General features: G+C 44.7%; 1 non-coding gene and 1 pseudogene across 1 annotated transcript; one reads left to right on the top strand and one right to left on the bottom strand.

The window, feature by feature from the left end:
• The first annotated feature begins 1,938 nt into the window (after positions 1 to 1,938).
• Positions 1,939 to 2,010, top strand: Trnaa-agc (transfer RNA alanine (anticodon AGC)). Its single transcript has one exon. It is a non-coding gene; the product is annotated as a tRNA-Ala (tRNA).
• Positions 2,011 to 7,375: 5,365 nt separating this feature from the next.
• Positions 7,376 to 7,819, bottom strand: LOC128104343 (40S ribosomal protein S13-like; annotated as a pseudogene).
• Between the last annotated feature and the right edge of the window lie 115 nt (positions 7,820 to 7,934).

The following is a 7,934-nucleotide window of genomic DNA, read 5'->3' as shown; positions in this document are numbered from 1 at the left end:
TGGGGTGGCTTTGTGCAAGCAAGCAGTTTGGTAGAAGCTAAGATAGTCGGCTAGTTGGAGAGGGAGGTTTGAACAAACAGGAAATTTAACAGAAGCTGTTAGCTAGGTTTTCAGTGGAATTCTCCATGATGGAGTTTAAACTCTAGTTAAACCTGAAATGTCCCCAGCAAGAATGCAAGATGGAGGTCTTGCATTTGCACTGTCTTGCCCTGTCACTGAAGAGCTGGTAATAGGCATCAAGAGCTGTGTATCCAAGCAGTAAGTCTCAATCAGGCTGGTTGATAGCGATCTCAGATCTGCTTCTGCAAGGTGCCCTGGGAGAGACTTCTCTACTGGTTGGCAACCCACTTCCTATGAAAGGATTGCTCTTCTTGGAGCGGTTCTGGATACAGTGTACTCTGATTACTTTCCTTCGTGTTCTGACTTGTTACTTAGGCAAGGACGTTTCAGAATCTTCTCTTATCACCGGAAACTTGCTAGAACCGCAAGATTTTAGGGCCCACCCAGATCAACTGACGCAGAAACTCTGGCCCCAAACCCCTCCTGGTGACCCAGTGTTCCTACACTCGGTGAGAGATGGACTAGAAGGACCAGCTTTCTGATTCCACATTTTACGGAGCGGTCTTCTGATGATTGGAGGAAGCGTGGGACAATGGAGACCCGGGGCAGGCTTGTTGAGAGCTGTCATTCCTGTTCTGAACTCTAGGGTCCCACTCTCCATACTTCCTTCTACGTTGTGATGGTCGGTCTTAGTGGTCAGCAGGAATGGTTGGCCACATAGGAGGCACGCCTCTGGATTAATCGAAGGAGGAAGATACATCCTCAAAGTGGATCGCATCTTCCTAAAGAGCTGCACAAGATATGGAGGTCCAAGGAAAGAGCAGTGTGCACCTGCTAGGTCTGATTCCCCGGGAGGGAGTGTAACTATCGCTACCGCTGCTGTCTTCTGGTGGCATCAGACTTCAACTTCCAACATAAATTCAAAACCAGCGACACTTGGGAGCTCCCAGCTTTCAGCACCAACATTGGGAAAGCTGAGATTTGCAGTTTCATGGACTGAGCAACTACTGGCCTTTTCAGCATGCCGCTAGCTACTGTTGGGCTACCCAGTCCGGGTTGTGTAGGCCAATTCAATATATTCTCTTTTATAATATATACACCCTATTGTTTCTGTTCTGCCAGAGAATCCTGTCTAATACATACTCTTGTTTTTCCTCCCGCTCCCAGGTCTCCTCTCTTTCTTTCCGGTTTTCTCCTCTCTTATCTTATGTTTTCCCAGGATCTTAGTTTATTTCCTTTAATTAGACCCCCAACCCAATTTCGACTGTTGTACAAGGCTGAGAGAACGGGAGAGAGTGCTTGCGCTCCAAGGAGTGGAGGGTCCCCAGGACCCTGACGCTACTGGGCACTGAGGGTTGTTCAGACTACTACTTTTGCATCTTTTTCTCGATGGAGCCTTCCGGGGTGGGGCGGGGGAGGTGGGGTGTCGGCGCCATGAGTAGGTGGGGTGGTGGGGCTCGGCCGGTGCACTGGAGCCTGCTGCTTCCCAGGGTCTACATCCCGGGGTCAGAACGAGCCTGCACCCGGCTGCCAGCCGGTCCACAGCGGGGAGTGAGCTTTCCTCCCAGCTTGCTTTGTTCTCTTCACCTTCCCGCATCGTACTGCGGGTGTCGGCCACCTTTCCCAGCAGAAATCATCATTCAGACCCCTCTCTGGAGCAGCTTGGCACAAACACCTGCTATCCGCCCCAGGTGACAGGTCATAGACGGTCCCTGGTCGAGATCCAGACATTGCTTATCTTTTCCTTCTTCTAGTTTGTCTTCCACATAGTATCCGAGACGCGGGGCTCAGTATTCGTCCTAAATTAATTGCAGGACACCTGCCAGCCGGAGTGACAATATCCAGTCATAGGAATATTTTGAGTAAGTTTGCCTGCGAGGGGGTGTAGCTCAGTGGTAGAGCGCGTGCTTAGCATGCACGAGGCCCCGGGTTCAATCCCCGGCACCTCCACTTTTCAAGGTACCACAGGCATTGTACAAGGTAGACATCTTTTTTCGGGTCTGGTGTGGTGTGGTGTGTCTTCTGCCAATTCCAATCCACACGGACAGAAACCAAGACCAAGGGAGACAAAAAAAAGTCAGTCTCACTGGTCTTGCGTTTTATATCGAGGCGCTTCAATCCCAAATACAGCATGGCAAAAGGCCCTGATGGAGAAGAGCAAAGAGGCAGTCTGGGGCAGGCAGGGAATAGGAAAGACTGGAGGGAGGGAAGAAAGAGCAATCCACAGTGGGAAACTGGGAACTTTTTCTCATTTCTCCCACTTCTCCCACGACAACTTCCCCTCCATTGATCCTCCACTCGGTTCCGGTCGTCTTCCATTTTTGTACTTTGTGTGCATTCCAGTAATTAAAAAAGTATAATGCTAGGTTTTGACCCAGATAAAAGTTCTTGGTTGTGCTGATTAAGTTTAATCAAGCCCAAGGTAAAGACAGGAGCCGCACAGCACACTCCTTGACTCACTCGCTCCCGACTTTGATCTCATACTTTGAAGGGCCTCACATATGCTTGTGTGAGTACTTCACTACACACTTGCAAACTTCATGCACAACACTGGGCTACCTCCCGGGATGAGGGACACCAACATTAAAGGTCTGCCCTCAGATCAGAACATCCAAAGTGTGCCCTGCCCTGCCCTGCCCCTGGGAAGGCAGCCCAGGACTGCTTCGGCAGGTAGTTCTAGAAGTTTAAAGATGTACACTCCATGTCCGGGGTGTGATGTTAATATACACCGCCCTGCTTTTTTTCTTTTAAGACAGGGTTTTGCTGTGTAGTCCCGGCTGTCTGGAATTTGTTAAGTATGCCAGGCTGACTTCAAAACCCAAAGACCCACTGTTGTAGGCATGTTCCTCAGAACTGCAGCATTCCTTCCAAATGGAAACACTTGCTCCAGGCAGAGAGAGGAGCCTCAGGGCAAAACTGGAACTGTAAAGATTTTAGAGGGCCCTTACCTAGCAGTTGAGAGAGAGGAGAGAGAGAGAGAGAGACAGAGACAGAGACAGAGACAGAGACAGAGACACAGAGAGACACAGAGAGAGACACAGAGAGAGACAGAGAGAGAGAGACAGACAGACACAGAGAGAGAGACAGAGAGACAGAGAGACAGAGAGAGAGACAGAGAGACAGAGACAGAGAGACAGAGAGACAGAGAGAACAATTGCTGAGGGTTGAGACTGACCAGCTTGAGAGGCGACTCAACCTTTGCAAGCTCCTACTGCTCTTTCAGAGGACCCATGATGGCTCAGACTGCCTCTAACTCCAGCTTCATGGAGATCAGTCACCTCTGGCTGACTCCCACACTCACGCACTGTACACATGCACATATACGCATAGTTTAAAAAAATAAGCCTTTTAAGAAAAATAATTTAAATAATTTTATATTTAGGTTGCAGTTATTTATTTTAAAATATTTGTTTTCTCCTCCTCTTTTTTTTTTTTTTTTTGGTTTTTTAAGACAGGGTTTCTCTGTGTAGCTTTGCGCCTTTCCTGGATCTCCCTCTGTAGACCAGGCTGGCCTCGAACTCCAAAGATCCGCCTGCTTCTTCCTCCCGAGTGCTGGGGTTAAAGGCGTGCGCCACCACCGCCTGGCTTCTCCTTCTTCTTCTTTCTTTTAGACTAGGGTTCCTGTAGTTCAGATTGGTTTTACACTTAGTTGTAACTGAGGATGACCTAAAACAAACACTTGATCCAGCCTCCATCTTCCAAGTACTAGGATGGGAGTAGTTTGACATCCTACCTGGTTTGAAAATGTTGACCTTTGTTTGCTAGTTAGTTTGTTTGTTTTAGGGTCTGACTACAAGGACTTTGCTAGCCTGAAGTTTGATATGTAGTGCAGGCTAGCTCTGAATTCATACCGATCCATCTGCCTCTGCCTCCCGAGTACTGGGATTAAAGACACGCACCACCACACCCAACTAATATTGATTTTTAAAAACGTGAATTTGTATTATTTTTTAGACTAATAATTTTTTAATGAGAAAGTGTATTTTTTTTTAAATGAGGAAAAACCAAACTTTTTATCGAGACAGTATCTTCTGTATCCCAGGTGGCCTCCATATCCGTTATAACTAGGGTGCCCCTGAACACCTAGCCTTCCTTCCTCCCTCTGCCTCCTAAAGCCAGCCTGTGCATTACAATGGGTCTCTCTGGTGCCTGAGATTGAACCTAAGCCTTTGTGCATGCTAGGCAAACACTCCACCTCATGAGCTACATGAGAAAAATCTTAGCCATTTCAACATTAATGTAGATTTCTTTACCCATAAAGGATGGTAGTGGATTTTCCAGGTAGAGAAATCTATATGCTTTTAAAGCTATTTATTATTGTTGTTTTGTTTTTCAGATACGGTCTCACTCTGTAGGAAAGATAGCATGAAACTTAGGATAATTCTCCTGCCTCAGTCTCCCAAATGCTAAGAATGCTATTATTTTTGTTAACACAGCTATAAGCAGCCTATCTGGCAGGAATAGATGTATTCTAAAGAGACATTTGTGCTCTCTCTTTGGCTATCAGACTATTGGAAGAATAGACCCCAAGAATTAGACAAATGGCTGGAAATTCCTGGGAACATTCAGAGGGGGAACTTGCCTCCTAGAGAAAAGACTTTACAGCTAGTCACAGCAGTGACTGACCTTGCAGAGAGAATTGGAGCTGAGGTTGCTGTGTGCAAGAGACCACACCCTGACCAGACTGCCTAGTTATGCATATTTCTTGCTTTTTATTTAAATCCAATCCTTCTATCAGGACCCCAACAACGGACTGTGTCACTATTTCTCTTTGTTCCTCTTCCTAATATGGCCACATTGAATAAATGTCCATTTTCTCCTGGTACTATTAATTTGGATCCTTTAAATGGCTTATTAAGGACAGGTGCTAAGCCTGGTTTGCTGGGGCGCAGCTATGTTTCCTATGTCCAATCACAGAGCTATTGTACCATCATGTTCGAAAAGTGCAATAAATAGCTACATGAGGCATTTAAGAGCTACTAGTTGGACATCATAGGCAAAAGGTTTCTGTTACTGTAACAAAAATTGTATTTAACAACAGTATTCATCTTTTGGAAGAGAAGACTTCAATACAACTAAAATTAGATCAATTTTGTTTTTAACATAATAAAACATGCTCAGTGTCTGTCTGTCTTAGGGTTACTAAACACCTGTGATAAAACACCGTGATCAAAAGTAAGTTGAGGAGGAAAGGGTTCATTTGTCTTACACTTCCACATCATGATCCATCACTTAAGGAAGTCAGGACCTGGAGACAAGAGCTGATGCAAAAGCCATGGAAGGGTGCTGCTTACTGGTATGCTCTTTATGGCTTGCTCAGCTGGCTCCCTTATAGAACCCAGGACCACCAGCCCAGGAGTGTCACTATCCACAATGGGCTGGGCCCTCCCCCATCAAGCACTAATTCAGAAAATGCCCTACAGGCTTCCCTACAGCCTGATCTTATGAGGGCATTTTCTTAATTGAGGATCCTACCTCTCAGATTGCTGTATCTTGTATCAAGTTGACATAAAACCAGAACACTAGCCAGCACACTCAGTTTTTCAAATACTTGAATTATTCATGGAATCCATTTGTAGATGTCCAAATAGTCCTTGAGGAAAATTGGAGTTTAAAGGTTTCAAATGGTTGTCCTTACATTTCTTTATTTACTTGGTGTGTGAGCATTAGGGGAGGCAGACACATCAAAATCCAAGTACAACCTGTAAGAGTTCTCTTTCCAACAGATGGGTCCTGTGAATGAAAACTCCTGAAAGGTTGTACCTAGAATGAAGTTCAGTCAGTGCTATGGACAGATTGGAATGCTGCAGATCCAGAGGCTAATTATCTTATCTTGGGCAGTCATTCCTTGCTCACCTCTGTGTGGTAACTAACATCCTGTGACTATAAATAAAAACAGTCGGAACCTACTGACTTAACAGACCCACTGGCTCCCACCAACCCAAAAGCTAAGACAGTCATCACCCAGCATGTTGGGCCTATATAACATTTTCCACCTCTTTGATGTACCTACCAATGTATTTTAAACTTGCTTTGATTTTTGACTTTCTTTGTTCCATACATGATAAAACTTTATGAAACTGCTTCTACATTGGAACATGGAATTTGGGGTAACCTAAGTCTGTGTTCCCAAGCCATGGTCACTCAAAACGATTCCAGAGTAAACTGTCTCTTATTTCCCTTAAGATGAGAGCTGCATTTTTTTGGTGACAATCCCAAAGATTATACTCCCGTCTTCCAGCTTGGCAGCAGGCACCTTTATCTGGAACAGTGGTTCTCAACCTTCCTAATGCCCCAACCCTTTAATACAGTTCCTCATGTTGGGGTGATCCATGACCATAAATTTATTTGCATTGCTACTTTATGACTGTAATTTTGCTACTGGTATAAATTATAATGTAATTTAATGTAAATATTTTTGGGGATAGAGGTTTGCCAAAGCGGTTTTGACCCTAGACTGAGAATCACTGATGTAGTGGGTCATCTTGCCCTTGCCTAACCATCTCCCCAGCCAGCTTTAGGATTCTTGTTTTGTTTGGAGTGGAGGCTGTGGTTACTATCAGCTGCTTGGATAAATTTTTATGACAATAATTTTGAAATTTTGAGACATAATTGTTTCTGCCATTATGTGTGTTTTCATTTAGTATATGCTTTAATATTCTGGAGAATGACTCAGCCCATCAAATATCTGTTTGTCTTGAGAGCATCAAAACTTTTTGTTAAGTATAAGTTTTGAGGGTTCTCTATGTCTCTTTTGACTCATAAGACCATATCAAGAAACTATATTTACAATACTGTTGTTCAGTGTAATTTTTTCAAGTCTCTCTCTCCTTCTCCCTCTCCCTCTCCCTCTCCTTCTCCCTCTCTCTCTCTCTCTCTCTCTCTCTCTCTCTCTCTCTCTCTCTCTCTCTCTCTCCCTCTGTGTGTGTTCCTGTATTTGTTAGTCTGTTCTAGTTTGTTTGTTTGAGACAGGGTCTCATTCTGTAGCCCGAGCTACCCTAAAACTCACTATGTAGCCCAGGCTCGCCTTGAGCTCACAGTAATCTCCTTTCCTTAGCCTCCCAAGAAAGTGCCACCTGCGCAGTATCTAATGTGTGCTTTTGTTTTAAGTGACTTTATTTATTTCATTTATTTATTTATTTTGAGACAGGGTCTCTATATGTAGTCTTGGCTGTCCTGAAACTCCATATGTAGACTAGGCTGGCCTGGAACTCACAGAGATCCGCCTGCCTCTGCCTCCTGAGTGCTGGGATTAAAGGCAGTGCCACCGCCACCCAACTTAAATGATTTTATTGCTCATGCATACATGAGAAATTTATGCCACTAGAGCAGAGGGTGTGGTGACTCTTATTTCCAATTGTACAGCAGGACTCACTCAGTCTTATATGCCAGAGCAGAATTAGCTCTCTACCAGAATCTACCAGAATCAGGGAGAATTTAGCACCCTTATCACCTCTGTTCATCTCAAGATGCTTACAGTCAGCTACTGCTTTCTTGATCAAGTTATAATGATGCTCAGGGAGATCAGGACAATCCTTTGAACTTAAGGATTCTCAAGATCTTATTACCAGTCACAAAACTGACTCATGCTACATCATGTGAGTCCCTCAGGAGCATACCAATTTGGGAGGGAGTCAGGCTTTTCTTGACCAGTTTGTAAATAATCATCAGATATCAGCTTTAGCCAGGTAGGGTTACTACAGTGATGGGGCAGCACAGACTGGTACAGAAGCTTCCAGCGAGCGTGCATGAGACCCATCATGGCAGCAGGCTGACAGCTTTTTCTTATGAGTCCTTACTTTAGCTTCAAAAGCTCTAATTTTAGAATCGCTGAACAGCCAATAGCTAGGCAGGAGAAAGGATAGGTGGAGCTG

The sequence above is a fragment of the Peromyscus californicus genome, unplaced genomic scaffold (assembly GCF_007827085.1).
Source record: "Peromyscus californicus insignis strain IS unplaced genomic scaffold, ASM782708v3 Scaffold_8__1_contigs__length_139910024, whole genome shotgun sequence".
Classification (NCBI taxonomy): Eukaryota; Metazoa; Chordata; class Mammalia; order Rodentia; family Cricetidae; genus Peromyscus; species Peromyscus californicus.
This window is presented reverse-complemented; position numbering and strand designations above follow the sequence as displayed.